This window comes from Fukomys damarensis, unplaced genomic scaffold (genome assembly GCF_012274545.1).
Source record: "Fukomys damarensis isolate Sample0158 unplaced genomic scaffold, DMR_v1.0_HiC HiC_scaffold_8, whole genome shotgun sequence".
NCBI classification, from domain to species: domain Eukaryota; kingdom Metazoa; phylum Chordata; class Mammalia; order Rodentia; family Bathyergidae; genus Fukomys; species Fukomys damarensis.
The window spans coordinates 33,404,218-33,426,182 of record NW_022900920.1 but is presented as its reverse complement, the minus strand read 5'-3'; the positions used below and the strand labels follow the sequence as shown (position 1 = coordinate 33,426,182).

Sequence of the window (21,965 nt, the reverse complement as noted above, 5' to 3'; positions counted from 1 at the left end):
ATTAGAAATAAAAATATTCAAGATAAAGCTGAGCAAATCATGAAAAAGAGAACAAATAGCCACAGAGATGAAACCAGGAAAGATAAAAATTTTAGACTAGGGGATAAATAGAAAATTTAAATATCTCAGTCTTAGAAAAACAAGACAAAATGGAAATAAGAAAATTATTTTTAAAACATAACTCTAGAAATTCTTTAGAAAATAATTCTAAAATTCTAGATTGAATTTCTAGATTGAAAGGCCCTATTAAATAGCCAGTAAAATTGACTTACAAATTCTCATACCAAAGCACGTAATAATGAAATTGTAGAACACCAAGGAAGAAATGGAAGTTCCAGGATGGGAAAAACAAGAAAATAAAAACCACATGTGACAATTTGGGAGTAAGAATAGTAGAGACTGTCGATAACAATAACTCAAGCTACAAGGTAACGGAATAATAACACCTTCAATGCTTTTAGAAAATGATTTCAAGTCTGAAATTCTATACCCAGCCAAAATATCCAATATGAGATTAAATGAGGTTATCACGCATCCAGTGTCCCTAAAAACTTACCTCTCAAGTATTCTTTTCATAAAGTTACTAGAGGTAGTTCTCCATCAAAAATGAATCAATATATCAAAAAAGAGGACTACTTGAGATCCCATAAGCCAAAGACATAACATAGGGGACAGGTAACGGAAATTCCCACTGTAACAGAGAAGGAAAATCCCACCGTAATAGCTATGCAGCGTAACCATGGATTTACCAGTACCAAATAGGAACAAGAAGGGCCTTTCATCATTATGTAGGTTGCTCCCTGACTTCAGGGTCTGGCTTAAGGTCTTGAATAAGAGCTGAAATACTCACTGTACTCTGCTAACTATGTAACAATCCTAATGAAGGGTTGTATCAAATCTAAAGGAAAAGGAGTTTCTTGCTAATTGGTCTTCCCACAGGGAGTTCTGTTTTATAATTTATCATCCTAGAAAGCATCTTGCTAAAATTCATCTATCCAGAGAAGTACCTTTTTCTAGGGCCATCTGTGTTACTGATAAAAAAAAATGTGGTAACAATAGATTATAAAATATATTTGACTAAAATAAAGGATTCCATCCTTCTGTTGAATATGGACTAGTAATAAGTAAATAGAAAAGCTAGCAAAACAAAACCAAAAACCCACGGAGGTGATTATTAACTCTAGGAAAAACAAGTTATATGATAAATTAAATGTGATAAAAACCACAACATATATGTTTTTTAAAGAAGAAAGAGAAAGACATGGTGTCTCATACCTATAATTTCAGAATTTAGGCAATTCCAGGAGGATCAGAAATTCAACTTTTACCTGGATAATTTAGTAAAACCTTGTCTCAAAGTGTAAAAATCAAATGGGCCAGGGGTGTAGCTCAGCGGCACTGTGCCTGACTGGCAGGCGCAAGGTCCTGAGTCTGATCCCTGGTACTGAAAAAAAAAATTGCTTTAAAAAAATTAAAAGGGCTGGGATGATAGCTTCAGTGGTAGAGTCTCCTGGGCTTGTTTCCCAGTACTGCAAATAAAAAAAAAAAAGCATGTATATGGCTGTAAATTGTAACGTGAGTATATTAGGAGAATAGACCAACATAAAGTGAGTGTAGATGGCAACTTGAGACCCTATCCTAATCTTCCATAACAGTCAAAAATAATTCTAAACAATTCAAAGTTTAAATAGCAAGAAAAGCATAAAATTTCTATGGAAATCAGAATGCAAAGACAGAAGATTTAACCAAACAAGTTTTAAATGTTCACAGGACAGCAATTACTTGCATTTGGTTGCTTCTTGAGCTATGTAAATATGCCATGTTAGTAAAAAATTCAAACACACACAAAAGTGGAGAAAACAGTACAGTGAACTCTCATATTCTAATCCCGCAGACATAACAATTATCAAGATTTTGTTATACTTGCTTCACGTAAATATTACTTAAAATTTTAAGCTTTTAAAGACATTTAGAACTGTACATGATAAGTTGATAATGGTTACTCCTGAACCATGTGGCTGATATAAGTGGAAAGGGTACAGAAAAGGGGGGTTGGGCTGGCAATGAGTCTCCGTGACACCACGCCTGCCTCAAAAGCACGAGGTCCTGAGTTTGATCCCCAGTACTGAAAGAAAAAAGAAAGAAGAAGAAAAAGAGGACTTTTTCCTTTTAACTAGTCTTCTTTTATTTTTTAAGTTTATAAACTTATTCTCCAGGCATAAATTATAAACACTTTAAACTCACTCAATCGCTATATTTATAAATACTTTGAAGTCATTTTAACACTTTGATCTTTTAGAGGGAAGGAGCAGAGGGGAATGGGACAAAAGAAATCGTGTTCTGCATGTGTACCAACGCCCCACAACGAATGTAATCATCGTGTATTGATACACGCATTGATACTGATAAAAATTACAATTTTTACGGCTGGGAATTTAGTTCAGTGGTTCTGCCACGTGCCTTGTAAGTTCAAGGGCCCAAGCTCGATCCCTGGTACCAAACAAAAATTATAATTTTTAAAAATTCGCTGGATGTGATGGCATAAAGCCATAACACCAGTATTCAAGAGGCCAAGGCACAAGGATCCACATGAGTTTGAATCCAGTATGGGCTACATAGTGAGGTCAAGTCCAGCCTAAACTTCATGGCAAGAGTCTGTCTCAAATGAACAAACAAAACAATTATCATAGCAACTGAACAACGCGTATACTAGTTTTGTCCATATTTGAGAGAAGAAAGTTAGTTGCATATCTTTTGAATTTTTTTCAATGAGGTGTTTCTTTTTAAACAATAATTTTTTAAAAATGGGTTATAAAACATGTTCCCCATTTCATATGACAACTCTTTAGATTTTTAAAAGTCTTCTCTTTTACAGTATAAAGGTCCCAGCTCCTCTGAAGATACCCTAAAGGTGGAATTATACATTCCTCTTATGACTAACTCTGTCTCACAGGTGTCCCAGTTTGGGTAATAGATGTTACGGTCACCCTATTTGTAAGACTTGATGTTCAGATTCCTTATCTTGAGGGGTTGACCTCCTCTGGATGTTGCTCTTAAAGATTTCCCCCACTGACCCTAGCAAAATATGAGGCCCAATAGGAAAGGTTAACTTTTCTTATTCCAGGATTTCTACTGAGGCAGCCTCAGAATCACCAGGCTCCTAGAAGTGCCACACAATTGACTCACAATGAATCTGATGTCAAATAGACTGCCTTTTTCATGTGACTCATACCTGGACCAGAGCTCTCAGCCCTGAATTCATTCATACCTCTGATCTCAACCTACCTGCAGGACTCCATTTCCCCACTCTCTGAAGGTCATTTGTTCATGTAGGATCATTATTCCAGCCTGCTGAGATCATTTCAAATCTCAGTTCTGTCACCCAGCCCATCAGTGAAATGCTCCTCTTAGTGTCATCCAAAAGTGTACCAAGCTGGACATTCACATCTTCGTGGAGTGGCAGGAGAAACATCTCAGTGGTCAGGGCTGACTCACGAGCTCTAAGGCCTCCTACCGGCAAGCAGTAACCCCACCACCACACCTCCTCGAGCGTGTGCACTCCTTGCTGGGGATGTGATGGGTCTGTGCAGCTCTACCTCATAGTACCTCTCCCGTCCTGCATGGCTCCCCAAAGTCCCTGTCAATAAATTCCTGATCTCAAACGATATTGACAACTATCTGGATGTCTCTGCCACGGTTTGGATTTCTGATTTGAAGCCTTTCACCTTGACACTCTGGAAAGGAGAAAGAAAGAATGTCTGTCTTTGGTTAATATTACATCATGGTCTTCTATACCAACAGCTTTCCTGGGCATTAAGCACATTTTATGTACTTATGATTTGTTAGTTTGTTTATGTTTAAGCACATTAGTAATATATAAATATATTCTTATCAAATGTAAATATTATAGATAAAACTAAAGCTCTCATTGGCCACCTTTTCTAATTCTAGTCCACTCTTTATTGTCACTAGCTTTGTGTGTGTGTGTGTGTGTGTGTGTGTGTGTGTGATTTTCAATGTAGTTAAAAGGCAAAGCCAAAACATGTATTTTTCTGTGTGTCATATATATGTATGTGTGTGTGTATGTATGTATGTATGTATGTATGTATGTATGTATGTATGTATGTATGTATGTATGTATGTATGTATGTATGTATGTATGTATGTATGTATGTATGTATGTATGTATGTATGTATGTATGTATGTATGTATGTATGTATGTATGTATGTATGTATGTATGTATGTATGTATGTATGTATGTATGTATGTATGTATGTATGTATGTATGTATGTATGTATGTATGTATGTATGTATGTATGTATGTATGTATGTATGTATGTATGTATGTATGTATGTATGTATGTATGTATGTATGTATGTATGTATGTATGTATGTATGTATGTATGTATGTGTATATATATATATATACCTCCACTAACACTTTTCCAAAAGGACACTACTAGTTTTTAATACCCAAACTTTATAGAACACATGTATCCCCCAGTAACATATTTTAGCTCATGTTTACATAGGGAAAATAGATACAGTAAAAGCTTTTCCCAGATTCAACAAGGTGCCCTAAACACAATGATATGCAGAAGAGCCCCAAGTTACATTTCAAATGGAATTGGTTGGACCTTAGACTCATTAGCAGACCACAATGGCACGAGCCTGTAATCCCAGCTACTTAGCAGAGAACTTTTTTTTTTTTTTTAAGATACCAGGGATAGAATTCAGGTCCTTACACTTACAAGTCAGCGGAACCACTGAGCTAAATACTTGGCCCTATCCCAGCTACTTGGGAGGCTGAGGTAGGAGGATTGCAAGTTGGAGTCCAGTTTGAGCAACTTAGCAAGACCCTGTCATAAAATAATAAGTAAAAAGGGCCGAGGGTATAACCCAGTGAAAAGGGGCCCCAGGATTCTGTCCACAGCACAGGAAAAACAAAAATCCTCCTACTGCTAACAGAGGAATCATTTGTTGCAACTGTATTCACTGTTTGGTATATAAGAAGCATTTTTTGAGCACCTTACATCCTATCATAATTTGTTGTTTATTTATCGGCATTTTGTTGGGTTTAGTTACATTTTAGGAAATCAGCTAGGGGATTTGAGTTAACAAATAACCTGTTGTAATTTTTCTCATTTGAAATAATGGGAAACAGTCTCCAGGTTAGCATTTCATACAGCACACCTGATTGGCAGGAATGGATCTGGACGGGCAGGTGTCGACCTACGCCATGAGTGGGTAAACAAAACGTGGCACATGCAGAGATGTTAAACACAGAAGTGAAAGAAGGCACGGATCACGCTACAGTGAGGATGACCTGGGCAGCACTGTGCTGAGTGCAAAACATCAGGGATGGCGAAGACAGCATGATTCCGTGCAACAGGTAGAATTATGAACTACTCAGAATAAGCAAATTCATACATAAATACTCAGAATAAGCAAATTCGTACGTAAATATTTAGAATAGGCAAATTCATAGGCAGAAAGCAGATTAAACTTATTGCAGGCTGCTGGGAGGGAGGGAGGAATGGGGATATTATTCAATGGGTTTAAAATTTCTGTTCAGTGTGATGAAAAATTTTGCAAAATGGTGCAATGTTGTGAATATAATAACTGCCACTGAATTGTACACTCAAAATGGTTAAAATGGAGAATTTATTGTATAAATTTTACTGCAATAAAAAAGAAAGGTATAGTATTATATTTTTTAAAATTCTTTAGCACCAAGATTTTATTTACATGGAACCCTACAGAGTCCAAATATACATAGGGAGGTGTTCGTGGAGAGTCTTCTTTTCATCTTATTAAACTTTTTGTTTTCCTTGAAAAACAAAAAGAGGGAGATGCTTGTATATATACAAAGGAAAAATGTTTTGTTCTAGGTCTGCTTTTCTCATTCAACAATACACTTAGGAAACCCCTCCGGGTCAGGGCCTCAGCCCAGTCTGCACCTGCAGCAGAGCCCTCCGCCCACAGCCCTCGATGAAGCCCCAGTCTGGGCAGCCAGCCCTGCTCTCCAGCTCACAGACCCGAGCCCTCACTTCCTGACAACGTCCAGGCAAGACTCCGTCAGTCCGGCCTCGTTGGGAAACTTGTAGGAAGTAACGCTGGTTCCTTCCCTGTTTCTCTCGGACTCAGAGACAGGTGCTCAGGAACATTCCTTGCACAACTGTTCATAAAAGTGGGTGGCAGGACAAATGTCCATCAATAAGTGATTAGTCAGTCATTATCCTCACAGTGGACTCTAACGTGATCATTAGCAATGTGAGACAGGTTACAGAACCGTATTCACCGGCTTGAAAAATTGTCCACGATGCACTATTAAGTGAAAAATAAAGTTCTCAATACAATATACATATAACTCAATTTTTACAAAAAATTAAGCTGATTATGTACACATAAAACTAAAGCTTTGAGAGTTATATTACCAACATGTTAACAGTGGTCACACATGTGGTAGCATTACAGGTGACATCTATTTTGCATATGTGAATCTTCTGGATTTTGTGCAAGTAGCATTCATACCTCATATAAGCGAAACCAGCTTTTTTAAAAAAGTTGGAGTTGACCTCCAATGCCAGCACCTCAGAGCACAAATAACTTTCCCCCACCCTTCCTCTTTCTTGTGTCCACCCTGAAGACGACGAGGGAGATCGGGTAAGGGACAGGGGCCAAATCACTTGCCAGGAGTTTCTCCACTGTCGCATTTCATCTTAAAATAACTAAGAGGGTTAGATACCATCCTTCCCATTGAACAGATGAAAAAACTGAGGATCTAACGATAAACAATCACTTTCAATCATGCAGTTATTGAATGACTAAATTCAAGCTCAACTCAGCCTGACCCCAGTGCCTGCCCCCCTCCCCTAAGTCTGGTTTAAAATTTCTCACTAAATCATCCTCTTTTCTCCACTCCTTCCTTCAAAAGCCTGGCATCAGACGCCAGAAGGTAGGCATCAGATGTAACATGCACTACTGTTCTTTTTTGGGGGGTACCAGGGATCGAACTCAGGGCCCTGCACTTGTGAAGCAGGCAGCAGAACCACTGAGCTACATCCCCAGCCCTGCACTACTGTTCTTAATCGTCCCCTCCACTGCCCTCATTTCCATACACGAGTCATTTCTTCTCCCGGGGACACCACCTGGGCGCTTTCCATGTCTCAGACAGCACAGCAGGCACTGGAGGTTCCGTGGTAAGCAGGGCAGATGTGGTCCTGCCCCCACAGAGCTTACGTTCTGCTTGGAAATGCACTGTTAGCAGTGTGGGCACCGAACAAAGGACATTCACTCGTGGTGCCCTCCAGTACAGGCTCACCGGGTACCAGCAGTGCAGGTGGAGAAAGGTGTTAAAAAAGCAGATCAGTGTGCGTTCCAAAGGAAATTTATGGAGTTTTTTTTCCAGTACTCTATCCTCAGCTCTTCCAAATTCCTGTTCTTGTTAATGACCTGCAGACTCATCAGATCATCAGAAGATATGAAACTTGTTAAGTGTCAAGGACAGAATAAGGGCCTCACAGAAAGCTTGGTCAAAATTAATATACTGGAGCTCAAGGGGAAAACGTGAAGTTCTAGGTTTATTTTACAAATCAACTGCCTCCGGTGCACTGTGAAGGAGGCATGGTTTGTCAGGGGTGCCAAGAAAAAGCGGGGGTTTTTTCTTGCTCATGGGCTTAACATTGTCCACAAAGCCAAGTGGTTGTTCAACACTAGGAAGTAGACATGGGAGGTCCAGCAGGGCCCAGTGTGGACTGGACAATGTCCTCGAGCTCTGAGACAGCACCCCAGCCATGCAGAGCCACCAGGGAAGGCCATGGGTGTCAAAAGAGATCTGCAGCACCCCACGCTGGTTCGCACCAGGGCCGAACACCCGGTCCACCCCTCAGTTACATCGCAGCCAGCTGAGGCCCAGGGGGAGGAAGGCGTCTGGCTGTGTAGTGGCATGAGCAAGTCCGCATCAGAACTAGACCGCTTTTGCCACCTTGAATAGATGACACATGAGGGAGGGAGGGAGGGAATGAAGTCAAGTACACTGTCTTAGTCACTTTTCTTGTGACTCTTCTGAGACACAATACCCAACACCCACAACTTCGTGGAGGATGAGAAGTTTATTCTGACTCAGGGTGCTTTGCGGGGGGTGTTTTGTTTTAGTACAGGAATCGAACTTAGGATGTTGCACTTGCCAGGCAGGTGCAGTGCCGCTGAGCTAAATCCCTGGCCCTGGCTCTGGGTTTTATGGATTCAATTTATGATCGGCTGCCTCCAAGGCAGGAAGGCATGGTGGATAGTCCAGCCGAGGAAAGGTTCCCACACCATGATGGCCCAGTACCAGAGGGAGAAGCCAAGGAGGGCAAAGCCCTTCCAGGTCACACCCCCAGTGACCCGCCTGGCCCAGCCAAGAGCAAGTCAGCTGTACTGCTCCCTGTTTTGATCTCACAGCCTTTCGACGATATTCGCCGCACAAACCCTAATGTTCCTGAATGAGGGCATCCAGCTCGCCTTCTCTGAGGCAGAGTAAGGAGCCATCCTTCTGTGGTGAGACATCCTATTGCCTTCTGCAGGAGTTCTCTGTGCTCGGGGTACAGACATGTGTCCATCCGCACCCCAGAGACTGCCTTGATCCCACGTGCTCTCCAGTCTACCTCAGGATGAAGCCTGTGGGAAAGCACTGCTCTGCCCACGCTCTGGCTTTCCTCTCCTCCTTCAGAGACCCTCCTAGAGGAAGCCCTCCCGATCTTGGGGGAGTGGAGCCGCCCACTGCAGCAGCCCCTCCTCAAAGTCCAGGGCTGGGCGGTCACCCTAAGGAGCAGGGCCCTGAGCAAGCCCTGCCCTACACTGTTGCTCTCCCCGTCTCCTACCCTCGCATGGCTCCGTCCTCAGGCTCCAAGCCCAGGTCCCCTCCTCCCAGGTCCTCTGTCATTTTGTCTGGACGGTGAGGCCTGCGTGTCATCATTAATGGGCTAAACAGCAGGGTCAGCAAGGTAGGGAGCAGCGAATACAACAATTACGGCCGCGCCTCCATCCCAGCGCCTTCGCTCCCAATCCATCTGCCCTCATCACCAGGCAGCGCCGAGCAGGCCCTGCCTTCGTTACATTAATCAGGTTAATTCAAAGTTAGAGTCCAGATTCTAATCAAAAGGCAGTCAACAGGGTTGGGGTGCTAGGCAGGGGGAGAGCTGGCCTCCCCAGCCTCGTGTCCCGGCCTGTGGGCCTCATCCAGGGCTGCCCTGCTCTGTCCGGGACTCAGGCCTGGAGCCCCTTGTACATCCTGGATGCAGGCCCAGGCTAGGGTCCTGGAGCTATAGTTAGTGGCAAAACAGAGGCGTCTTCTTCCCTTCTTACATGCTGTCTGCAGCTGGACACGGACAGTCCATGCTGTCGCCTGTGTGCATAACAACCTCAGAGTGATGCCATGTGCGCAATGCATAACAGCCCAGAGGCACCCTGCAGGCCACCTCCCAAGAGACCAAGTGGCTGGGGCTGGTAAGACTGCAGGAGAGAGGACAGAGCTACACAAGCAGCACGACACACAAAGAACTCGCCGAGAGGACAGCAGGACCAGTAGAGCACCCCATAGCAGCAGCCGTGGCACACTGCCCCCCACGGGCCCGGCCTCAATCCCCACCGTGACAAGGCCCACATCCTTCCCCAAATCGTCCTGCACCCGGGCTTCAGTCCTGTGTGGGTCGCACCACATGAAGCCCCTGCTGTGAGACAAGCAGATGGTGGTGGGGTTTCTCTCCCAGGGCTCCTCTCCCAAATTCACTTCTCTCTCTTTCTCAATAAATTCCTCCTCGTCTGGCCCAAACTAGAAATCTTGGAAGTTGTTCGAGTTCCTTCTTAGGTTTTTTTTATTAGTTTCTTGTTGCTGCTATAACAAGTACCACCAGCCTAGTGGCTTAAACAACCCAGATTTAGTATCTTTCTCCTGTGGAAGTCAGAAGTACTGACGGCATCTCACTCAAGCCGAGCGTCTGCAATACCGTCTTTTGGGAGGTCTCGGGGAGAATCCACTCCCTTTCTGACTTCTAGAGACGGCCTGCCTCCCACAGCTCAGGGCCCTTGCTGCATCTTCAAGTTTCCCTAGAACTCAGACCTTCCCACCTCCTTCCTTTACTTGTGTACACTGACACATTCAGGTCCAGGATAAATCTGTCGCTGATTAATAACCCCAATCCCATCTGCAACTTTAATTCCCCCTTGCTCCATAACTCAACATATCTACAGATTCCTGGGAAGAGGGTATAGACATCAAATTTATCTACAAATCCAATTGGTTCTATACCTCCAAGAAAGAGCTTCCTTCTACCAGACTTTACATTCTCCATCCAGGATTCTCCTGACATTACAATCATCTCCTGACTGCTTCATCTCTTCTGCCCTCTCCTGCACTGGTCCCAAGGGCCTGCAGAATCTTTCTTCACCTGAGCCTAGTACTGCTTCTTGGCCCACTTCCGGTACAAGTACAGCTAGCCCAGGGGAAGCAATGGCATGGCCCCGACAGCAGCCGTCAGCTGAAGGGCCCCTCAGCTTCCTGTTCTCTGGAGGGACAGTCCTAAGGGTACGGCTCCGAAGGGACCCGAGCTAGCAGCCGGCTTCCCTCCCCTTGGCAGTCCCGCACGCCTCTCCCCAATGAATTGCCTTTACCCAGCCTTGTCTCAAGCTCAGATCTCAGAGCAAATCAGACCAAGACAGAATGACAAATACGATTGAGTCATCACTTTCCCAAAGACCGTCGAGGCTAAAGCATTAACTTATAATGTGGTGTTCAGAGCCCTGCACAACGCAGCTCGCCTTTAATCTCGTCACCTACTCCACCTCCTTTCCTGGGCGCCGGCGGCACCACAAGGGCTCTCAACCCTGCCCGCTGGACGCCCCGTGTGGATTTCTCGTAGCCAACCCCAAACTCAACCTCTCCGTGATGCTCTGCTCTTTCTCAGGTTTCAGTTTTCCTGTTTCGTCTGCTTTTTCATCATCTTCCCTGTTTCTCTTCCTTCCTCCGGGCTCGTACACATGAGTGATCTCCAGGCTTCTGCCCTTGACCTCCTTTCTCTTCATCTCCCTGCATTCCCTGGGCGTCTCCCGGCTCCTGCAGCACCCCTCGCCACCCCCACACTCTGAAGTCTCCCCATTGCGTCTCCAGGCCAGCACTCTGCTGAGCGCACCCCACGTTCCAGTGCCTGCGCAGTGCCTCAGCCTGGAGATCCTGAACAGCCTGAACGCCACATGTTCAGGACCAGGTCATCCCCTCACCCACCTTGCTGCCCAGAACCTTTCAAACCTTCTTCTGTGCGGCTCATTCTACCTAGTCCAGCCCCTCGTCCCCGGACCCTCACAGTCTCTCTGCCTGGAGGAATGGCTGCCAGGGTCTCCCTTGATGCTGGTCTTGCTTCTCATCCACGCTCCACCCAGCCGCAGAGCAGTACGTCTACTGCGCATATCGGGCAGTTACTTCCCCCGAGACCCCACTGGGACCCTATCTTAACACCACCCGAGTCCTTTCTGCTCTGGGCCCAGAGTCCTGGGCAGCCCCGGCTTCCTCCTGTTTGGCTCATGCTTTTGATCCAGGGGCAGTGTCCTTCCCGGACCCGGGACCCAGCCTCCCTTCCACACTCGGAAACTCTTCTCTTTCTGGGAGGCCTTCCAAAGCAACCCACGCCACGCTTGCCGTAGCCACCACACCGTCCGCCGGGCTGTCTCCGGGCTGTCTTACACGTGGATCCCTGAGACGGGACCGGCTCAGTAGTCTGTCCCACAGACTGAGCTGGCTTAGCAGGAGCTGCTCGGCACTTCCTGAGCAGAAGAACGCGGAGATGCGCCCGCCACGCACGCAGTCTCTGTGCACACGGTTACACGGGCAAAGACGAACCCGTCCCACCGCTGTTCCCATACGCACGCGCCTCTGGCGGTCAGTCACACGTCTCCCGTGCCACTGGCTTCACCGCCCCTCACACCGACCAAGCCACCCGCTCGTGCACACGTGCACAGTCACAAACTCCCACACGCCAACACGCGAGCTCGCAGAATCGCGCAAGCTGCACAGGCTCCCGACCCCTCGCGGCTACCCTGTCTCCACTTGTGAGCAAAGGCTGCTGGTTTGCATTAATCTGAAGGCTCTGGGTTCGCCAGTCTCTCTGGCTCCCCCTCTCCCTCTTCCCGCGCTCTCTTTCTGCTCCGAGGCAGGTGAGCGCATCAATTTTCTCCTCGTCTGTGGCAGTTAAATTAAATGGAATCGGCCTGATTGCTGAAAATCAAAGGGAAGGCTGATAAAGCAATTAAATCCCTCTAATTCCTCGTCCTGAAAGGTGCAGCGGCTCTGAAGCTAATTAACTTCATAATGAAAATCCTTCTTCACCCTTTTAGGCTCTTCTCCCCGGTCTCCTCTCCTCTCCTCTCCTTCTGGGGAGACGCTGGCTACTGAGGAAACGCTGGGTCAGCAGTGCTGAGAGTCAGAGGCCTGCAGAGGCCGGGGGCGCGCTGTGCTCTCCTCCTCTGCTGCCCATTCCCTGCCCCTGAACGCCCATCTCCTCCTTTCTCTGACACCGCGGTTGCCTGCTCACCATTTACCACGGCCTTGCTAACTTGCGCCCAGACCCAGCACTGTGCCAACACGGCCCCACCTCCAGGCCCACCTCACCATAAACACCTACCTCCCGGCCCCAGCCCTGCCTCTGCAGCCAGCCCTCCCTACACCCCGCTTCCTCAACCCCAGCCCTGTCTCCACACAGCCTACCCTAGTGCACCACCGGCACATTCGCCCACCGAATACATTCCCTGAGCTATTCTAGGCACTGGCGCTACGGAGAGCGAGAGTTTAAAAACCAAGCCCTGCCTAAAGGACTTCCGTTCAGTCGAGCACAAAGATGATACGAAATAATAAGGTCTTCTGAAAGGGAAACCGTGGCCGGGTGTAGTGACACGTGCTTGTATTCCCAGATATTTGGGAGGCTGAGGCAGGAAATTTTCAGGTTTGAAATCAGCCTGGGTAATTTAAGGAGGCTCTGTCTTAAAATAAAATTAGAAGGGCTGGATATATAGCTCAGTGCTCCCCCCTGGGCTCAGTCTCCAGCATGGGCGGGGTGTCTTAGTCTGTTTATGACAAAATATCACAAACTGGGTGTTTTATAAACAGCAGAAATCAATTTCACTGGGTGTGGTGTTCTCCTGTAATCCCAGCACTCAGGAGGCTGAGGCAGGAGGATCACAGTGAGTTCAAGGCCAGCCTGGACTACATAGTAAGGCCCTTGGAAAGAAAGAGAGAGAGAGAGAGAGAGAGACAGAGACAGAGAGAGAGAGAGAGACAGAGAGAGAGAGAGAGAGAGAGACAGAGACAGAGAGAGAGAGAGAGACAGAGAGAGAGAGAGAGAGAGAGACAGAGAGAGAGACAGAGAGAGAGAAGGGAAAGAATGAAAGAATACATTTCCCATTTAGGGAGGCTGGGCGTCCAAGATCAAGGCAGCAGCAGATCCTGGGTCTGGCAAGGGCCTGCTCCCTCACAGATGACACCCTCTTGCTGTGTCCCCCATGGTGGAAGGGACCATGGTGTCTCTTTTATAAGGGAACTGGCCCCTTTCATGAGGACTCCACCCTTATGACCTAACCACCTGCCCCAAACCCCACCTCCTAATACCACCACCCTGACAGTTAGGGTCTCAATGTGAATTTGAGGGGATATGAAACTTCAGACCAGAGGAAAATCCTTGTGAGGACCCCAGGGGCTCTAGAGGGCTAAGAGAGGCTCCCAGACCATTGAGATCCAGCTGGGCTGTCTGGCTGGAAGAGGGAGATGGCACCAAGAGAAAGAGCACGCAAACCACACGCAGGGTCCGAGAGCAGGGGCTGCAGCAGATGAGGCTGGGAGACCGGGCAAGGCTGGACCTGGAGGGCTTTGAAGATGCAGCAGGAAGCCCCGATGTCTTTCAAGCAAAGTCAGAGCTGAAGAAGGATCTGCACCCTGGGCAGAAAACAGCATTTGTTGGACTCTTCCCCTGTGCCTGCAGGGGAGCAGGGCTGACCCAGGAAGGAGCACAGCTGCTCGAAGACTTCCAGGAGCACCCAGGGAGCGGGTCTAAGAAGGCAATGGGCCAGGGCACTGGCCGGCCCTCTGCCTTGGAGGAAGAGGCCTCAGTTTCCGCCGCTGCCGCCCAGCCTGGGTGTGGCGCCCACTTCCTCTGGGCTCCATTAGGGTTCCTTCCGGCTTCACCTGGGGTTCCCTTCTTCCCCTCCCACTGTGCGGCTGCTCATCACTTCCCAGTGACTACCTCGCTGGTCTCTGCATCACATCTCAGCCACCTCACCCACCTTCCAGAACACTTCTTCTAAAGTAGGACATAAAACTGTGCCGTACCTAGGACGCTGTCCTCTGAACTCCACCGCACCCAGCTCACCCAGCATCCCGTTATTCGTCCTGCGAAACTCTGTGATCTCTCAAGACTCCCTGAGATTTTCTTTACGATTTGTAAATCGTTTTGTCTTTTTGTCTTTCTTTAAGCTTTGTGGTACTTTCTAAGCATTCTGCACTGACCAAGTATGATTTCTGTAAGTAGAAAAACAAAATGTTTTTTATGCACCAGACAGCGTACTTTCTCCTAATGCTTCTCCCCAGGCTCCCAAAGTCTGCCCCTTAGAATTCAGCCCCGCTTCGGCACCACTGGAACCTCTTTCCCGTCTCCTACATGCTTTCACACCCATCTCCCGTACATAGCTGAGGCTCTCAAGTCCGAGTCTAGAAGCACCGTGCTCGGCTGGGTTAGCGCCTTGCCTGACCCCGTGATCACTGACTGCCCGAGTGAGTGAATGAAGGACCGGATGGCCTGGCAGTCAGGCCGTGGCTGGGGCGCGCACCTTTCCCAAGCAGGGCCCTGTTGCATTCCCACCCTCCGCCCACCCCAAGGCCTTCCTGCTGCTTTGAGGGAAGAGTGGTAGTAAGACTAGCCAAACAGGCTGGGGATTTAGCTCAGTGGTTCGGTGGCCTGCCTTGCAAGCGCAAGGACCCGAGTTCGATCCCCGGTACCAAAAAAAAAAAAGACTAGCCAAACAGGCTGGGGATTTAGCTCAGTGGTTCGGTGGCCTGCCTTGCAAGCGCAAGGACCCGAGTTCGATCCCCGGTACCAAAAAAAAAAAAGACTAGCCAAACAGAGAGGGCCTGTGCCCCAGCTGCAGCTCTGTCCTTACCTGCCCTTTCAGAGACTCAGAGAAGTGGCCCAGGAACAAGAAGAGAAGACAGAGGGAGGAGCAGAAATGGAGAAGAAAGGCCCGCAGGAAGGGAGAGGCAGAGGCAGGAGCAGAGATGCCGGAGGGCAGACAAGCAGCAAGTCCCCCAGCACAGTCCGGCCTCAACACACACAAGGCCAGCACTGGGGCTGGGAACAGGGTCCCAGGGAGATGGGTGAGGGGCCTTCCACCCAGGCCAGCACTCGCCCATTCCGGAGACAGCGGGCAGCACCCAGCAGGGGGCAGATGAGGCTGCAACTTGAGTGATGGTGCTGATTTGGGCCCAGATTTGCCGCTTGTGGGGCTGGCAGCGCTCCGAGGCCAGCGGGCAGAGAGGGTGGAAGGGGAGAGGGCAGCTCTGTGGGAAGCACCTGGCAATCACAGACCTGTGCGCTCAGAGTCCGAGGCATCTAGGGTGCCCACCCAGGGCTGACTTCTGTTTGCAAAGCGTGAAGTCACACACGAACCAGCAGTCACACTCAGAATAAGCCTCTGCGGGATGGCGCACACTCACAACTCCTGTGTGCCGCCGCTCAGCCAGCCCCGCTCCCCTGCCGTCATCCGTCACACCACACTCAGGTTCACACACCTTGCACTTCCACTCAGAGTCCCACCAGATGTGACAGTCACCGACACTGTTCACACCCTTTCACCATCGCTCAGCGTAGAAGCTGGGCAAAGCACAAGACCGAATCCCACACACAAGCTATCCAAGGCTGCGGACACCCTCCCGCACACAAGCACACACACAGATTCCTAAATTCCAAAGAAGTGGGAGGGACCAGTTGCCACAGAGGTCTGGGTGGGTCTTGCTTTTGAAGAGAGCAAAAGACAGGTCCAGCTCTGGGCTGTGAGCCTCTGGGGACAGGGCCGGCATCCACGCCCCCTGCTCCAGCTGGGGTCCAGGGGCACAGTCTCCTCACCCCAGCAGCCGCCCCTCCCAGGGCTCCTGTCCGCTGCTCCCTCTCCATCTGCACCGCGCTCCTCCCCCAGCCGACCCCCATCCCCGCGCCCCAGCCTTGGTGATAAAAGAGCCAGATTGGAGCCGGTGCCACGCAGCTTCATTCCCCACCATATGGGCCCAAAAGCCAAATCGTCAGCTAAGCGATTAAATCAAGTATGTCGAACAAAATGTTATGAACTGACATTATGGGTATATAATTTTATGCCATTTGTTGCCATCTGTTTATCTAAACAGCCCCCGTTCCACACAGACACACAGACTCACACCTTCCCTCCTGCCCTCCACCCACAGGACCCCCCACCCAGCCAGGGCCGGGGTCGGGGTGGAAGGCTTGTGCCCAGAAGCCAAAGAGCAAGGCTTCCGTCGGTGGGAACCCAAAGCAGTGAGGGACCAGGAGTCCCAGGGGCTGAGGAATGGGCCAGCAGGGGCCAGGAGGCCCGGGAGGTGGCGGCACCAGAAGGCCCGAGTGTAAGGACTGCGGCAGGCACGCGCAGGCCAGGGACCTGGGCCAGGGCCTCCCTGGCAAGCCTCCAGCCGGGCGTGCTTGTGTGTGTGCGTGTGTGTGTGTGTGTACGCACACGTGCCTGTGTACATGTTGGGGGCAGGTGTGGCGGCAGCAGCTGTGCACAGCGCGGTCCAGAGCCTTGGGCTAGAAGGACTTACCTCCTTGGCTGGGGCTGTGGGGCACCTGCCCCATCGAGCCCAGAGGCTGGGGACACCCAGGCCCTCAGCCCTGAGCAGCTTCAGTCTGAAATGACCCCCGCACCCCCTGGGCACAAGCTCCCATCAGGGGTGCTCGGCTGCCCTGCCTGGGGCCTGCCTCTCACCACTGTGCCATGTTACTGCCAGCCTCACCTCTGCTGTGTCGCCTCCCTGTCTGCCTCTGGCACTGACTGTTCTCCGGCTCCCCTGGAGGCCGCGCTTGGGTGTGGAGCTGTCCAGGTGGAGGGGTTCTTCACAGAGGGGCACAGAGCCAAGTCGGGGTGAGGAGTGCACCAGGGCAGGAGAGGAGGAGGGTGGATGGACAGGTGCTCCAGGAGCAGGGAGGGTGAGGAAGGCGACAGCGGTGGCCCCAGGAGGCAGCTCAGAGGCACGAGGCGCTGGAAGGCCCCCCTGAAGGGTGAGTGAGTGAGTGGCGGCCTCTCCTGGGGCTGACTGAACCTACCCCTGACGCTCACGGAGGCAGGTGCCGGGGCACAGCTGTGCTCACTCACACAGTCCCACCTGGCCACGCGCCTCCACGCTTTCCAGGTCCACGCTCAAGGCCACCTCACACCTCACAATCAGGAGCAGTGCCCCGCACCCCTGAGCCCTTGCCTCTCCCCCAGGTGCGTGCACACCGGTGTGCCCAGGCCCCCCACACCTTCAGACCTGTGTCTCAAGACTGAGAGATGTGGAGGAGGCAGCAGTAAGCCACAGAAGCCCGAGAGAGGGGCAGAGACTTGTGAGAAGGAAGCCAGGAGCCAGAGAGACGGGAAGGGGCCGGCAGAAGAGACAAAGAGGAGGCTGGAAGGCCAAGAGGGAAAAAGCGGGGCAGCAAGGGGCTCCAGGGGACGCTGCAGGCGGCGGCGGGGGCCGGGACTGGGAGCTGGGCAGGCGGGTGGTGGCAGCAGCAGAGGCTGGAAAAGCTCATTTTGCTGGTAATTTACTCTCCTGCTTTTGGGCCGCTCCGCCTGCCGCTGCCGCCCGCCCGGGCTGCCTGTTCCAATATTAGATATAAACAAGTAAACTGTGTAATGGATCACATTAAGCAGGCCTTGCGTCTTGAGGCAGGATTTAATTTGCATGGCAGATTAGCTTGTCTTCCCAGCAAGGCACCCCGGGGCACCCCGAGCTGTAATAGGATCCCGCCTCTTAGAGCCCATTAAGGCAATTGAGAGGCCTCCTAATCTCCCTGCCCGCCCTGCGCCAGAATCCCCTCCTGCTGGACTGGGAGGGTGTTGGGAGGGCTGGACCCCCACCTTCTGACCCTGTGAGCAGCCCGTCTGGAGACCCACCTTGCCCCTGAAACAGCAACCCCAAAATGGATGGGTCGCCGCCCCTTTTGTACCTCTCACCTGCGCACCTAACCTCAGAAAAGTTTCCACCTGCACCCTCAGCGCTAAATCTGAGCCCCCAGGTGTCTTCAATGTGCTTCTTTCCCGATCTAAACTGCAAGCAGCGCTATGACCCCCAGCTTTCTTCTCCCCATGGCTCCCCCAAACCCTCCAGCCACCACTGGGCTGCTTAGCCCAGGCCAAGGGTCAGAATGTGTTCCACAGTTTTCTCCAGTTTTCCCCTGAAGCTTCCTGTGCCCTTAGCAACATCATTGCCGGATGTAAGCAGAGCAGAGCTCCAAGCCTGCGAGGAGCTCAATGCTCACATCACAGTTTGGTTTCAGGAAAGTGACTGGTTTATGAGGACCTCTGTGGGATGCTGGTGTGTACTTATCAGGTCACTAATCATCAAGGGGGCAATGTTAAAGTAGTCCCACCCCAAGTATAAGGAGACTGAGGCTCGGAAAGGAGAAATGACTCACTCAGTATCAAACAACTGACAAACAGCAGCTCCAGGACCCAACCCAGCACCCCAGCCTTCCTAACGTAACAGGTTTCGGGGTCAGCGAGGGGTCCAGAGAGGAACAGAGCCATCTGGGGCCAAGGGCCATCTCAGTCTGATTAGGATCAGGACAGGACGGCTGTGCAGCCCCTCTCTCTCCCCACCAGCCTGGGTGAGTGGAGCCCTGGCTGCGGCCCCAGCTCCCCACCTATGTGACAGCGCTGCTCCTGAGTGCTCTGGAAACTTGTGAAAAGGACAAGAGCTGGCAGCTGGTGGCATCAGACCAGGGTGATTAGGGGTAGACTTGAGAAGGGCTCCCATTCTGTGGGAACATCCCACCGGGCTCCCTCGGCCCCCGGAGCCGGGACCCTGAGCTGCTCTGCACTGGCCTGGTGGGGAGCTGGGGCCCCGTGGGTGGGATGTGGCCAGGCTGGCGGTGAAGGGTCAGTTCAGCCTGGGCTCACAAAGGGTCCTTGTTGTGGGTAATGGGACTCCCCTGGCAGCTTTATTTGCTGTCAGTGGCTTTTATTAAAGTCTCCAGTTTCAGACCCTCCAACCTCCAGCCATTGTCTGTGCTCCCCCTGGGCCCTGCCCCCCTGCCTGGGAGCTGACTCAACAGGGCCCCTGCCCTGCCTCCTGGGCCCCAGCACCCCAGCCTGCCACCTCCCCTCCCGTGACAGGGCGAGGCTCTGCGCTCTGAGGGATCCTCTCAGGCTTGGAACCCTGAGCTCCAGCTGTTGTGGCTGGCGCTGTGGAGGGGACTCATCTGTTCCCTGTCCCCACGTCTGACACAGACACGCACTGCAAGGTGTCTGTTCAGGGCCTGAGAAGAGTTTGGGGTACAGTTCGGCTCCATAAGCATTTAGGGACCCCATCCACTCATTCCAGGCACCAGTCAAGTACCCCACAGGCCTCTGGGGACTGGAGCCCCAGCCTGGACTGTCACCTGTCTCTCCTCCCCCAGGCAAGGAGAGGGTTTGCCCAGGGAGGAAGGAGGCAGGAGAGCTGGCTGAGACTTGCCACTGTGTAGGGAAGACTTACAGACACAGAATATCAGCAGCTGGTTTGACCTGGCTTCTCCCACATCCAGATCCCTCCTCTGGCCAGAGCCCCAGGGCCTGCATTCACAGCCCAGAACCCCAGCAGCTGAATGAATCCTGGTCTTCACATAAAGTGGACCCTTGACTTACAACCTCAGTTCGTTCCCAAGGGTTGGTTGTGACTTAAATTGGTCAACTGAGGCTCAAGCTCCTCTACACAGCCTTCAGAGTCTCTCTCCTGTACACAGGCAGATCTCAGGGTCCTTAGAGAGACAGTGGCCCAGGATTCCCCAGTTGACCCCACACAGGAAAGGATGCTGTCATGTTCCTTCCAGAAGTCTCTAAGGGTCACATCTGCATCTGAGACCACCTGGAGGCACAAGCCACTGGCATTCAGGTTGTAACTCAAGACTGTATTCCTAAGTTAAGACTAAAATCCCAGCCATAATCCAAGTGTTCATATGTCAGGCCAGTCGTAACTTGAGGGTCCACTGTATCTTCAGGTTCAGGGGTCCGCAGCCCTCCCCAGGGTCTTCCTAGCTCCTGGCTCGGCCTGTGCCAGGCCATTTGGGGAGCGCCCGTGCGTTATGGTGTGCGGGTGAAAAATGGAAATGCTAATAAGTAGTCGTTAAGTTGTCTTGCAAAAATGTTAAATGATAAATTGGGTAATGTTATTGTTGAAATGAAATATGTAAAATAAATGAGTTATTTATTTCTAATAAATATTTTGTTTACGATATATTTGTAGGGGTGTTAATTATTTTCCCCCTCAATCGGGGCAACATATAAATTCTAATAAAGTGCCGGCTGTGGTGACGGCAGCGACAGCTACTCCAGGCCAGGCTGCTGGAAAGCCGGGTGGAGATGGGCACTGCGGTCACCAGACTGCTCTGCTCACCTCCCTCTCTCCTCCAAGTGCAGCCTACTTTCTTCCTAGGAGAAAAAGACAAATGGGAGGAGGAGAAAGGAAAGAGAGAGCAGGGAGAGAGAACAAACAGGCCAGGGTCCCCACGATGACGACCGTCTGCCCTCCAGCCGGGCCTTGCTCCTCAGGAGCTGCCCAGACCCTGGATGCACCCATCACTGTGAGAATCGGCCTTGAGGAAGAAGAAATAAATATGTAAGCAAACCAAGCAGGGCCTTCTCATTCCCAAGACCCCCAGCAGCACTGAGCATTTGCAGTAGGTTGGGCTGCGGCTTCCTCCTGTGTTTTCCCACCCAGCTTGGGGCGTCCAGATGCCCCACCTCTGTTTCCAACTCTGCCCTACCAGGCCTCCCTTCCTCCTCCGTCCCTTCAGGAGAAGCCCTTACCTGCCCTGACCCTACCGCTCTCTCTGCCCTTTCCCCTGCAGCCCTATGGAGAGATGGCTCCAGGACTGCCCGTGGTCTCTCCCACTTCAGGATCTCTTCAACCGGAAACTGGGCTGGGCCCTGGCCTAGCCCTGAGGTGGGAGTGCAGGGGAACGTGCTCCTCGGACGGACTGCCCCCCTGTAGGGTGTTTTCGCCCCGGGTCATAAAACTGCTGAGGCAGCACGGCCTGGTGGGCAGGGACAGGCCGCAAGGGCAGCGGATGCAGAGCCACTGTGTTCCTGCCCCAGGCACCACCCCACCCTCCCCAGTCTGCTCACCCCACTGCTGAGCTGAGTAGGCCCTACTTCTCCCCACCTCCAGCTGGGGGCCTCACCCACTGAGCACCCTCTCTTCAGGGTGGGAGGCCACAGAAGTTCCTGTGGGTCCTTTACAGTTGGGGTGGGGGAGCCATTTCCCCTAGGCTAGGGTCCCCCAAAGTCTTTCAGAGAGCCCTGTTCTACCTACCTACCACTATCCAACACCCCAGATGAGCTGCTGCAACTGCTTCTCAAAAAGCATCCTGCTGTACAGCAGTGACCTGTGTCCATGTGTGCACACTCGACAGTGTGTGTGCAAGAGGAGCAACAAGCCAGGCTGCGAGACCTTCAGCGTGGGACCAAGATGAAGGCAACCGATCGTGAAACCACAGGCACACAGCACACACTGCTGCCCTCATGCGTGTGACCCACAGGAGTGTGGTGTTCAGTGATTAAAGCCCCTGTCCCACCCGATCACAGTCCCACAAATGCAAGCACCACACAAAGTCACTTTGGGTAGAGTTTGGATCAGGTCCAGGAGCTGTGAGGAAAGATGACTAGACAAAAGCGACAAGAAATCATTGCCCTTCTA

At 50.7% G+C, this 21,965-nt stretch overlaps 1 long non-coding RNA gene across 1 annotated transcript in view; it reads right to left on the bottom strand.

Annotated features, from left to right (window-relative positions):
• Positions 1–17,447, bottom strand: part of LOC117285319 — a 60,071-nt gene extending 42,624 nt beyond the window's left edge. Inside the window, exon 1 of the long non-coding RNA XR_004516330.1 lies at positions 17,043–17,447. This is a non-coding gene — a long non-coding RNA (uncharacterized LOC117285319). The remainder of the gene's footprint in view (positions 1–17,042) is intronic.
• Positions 17,448–21,965: the final 4,518 nt, after the last annotated feature.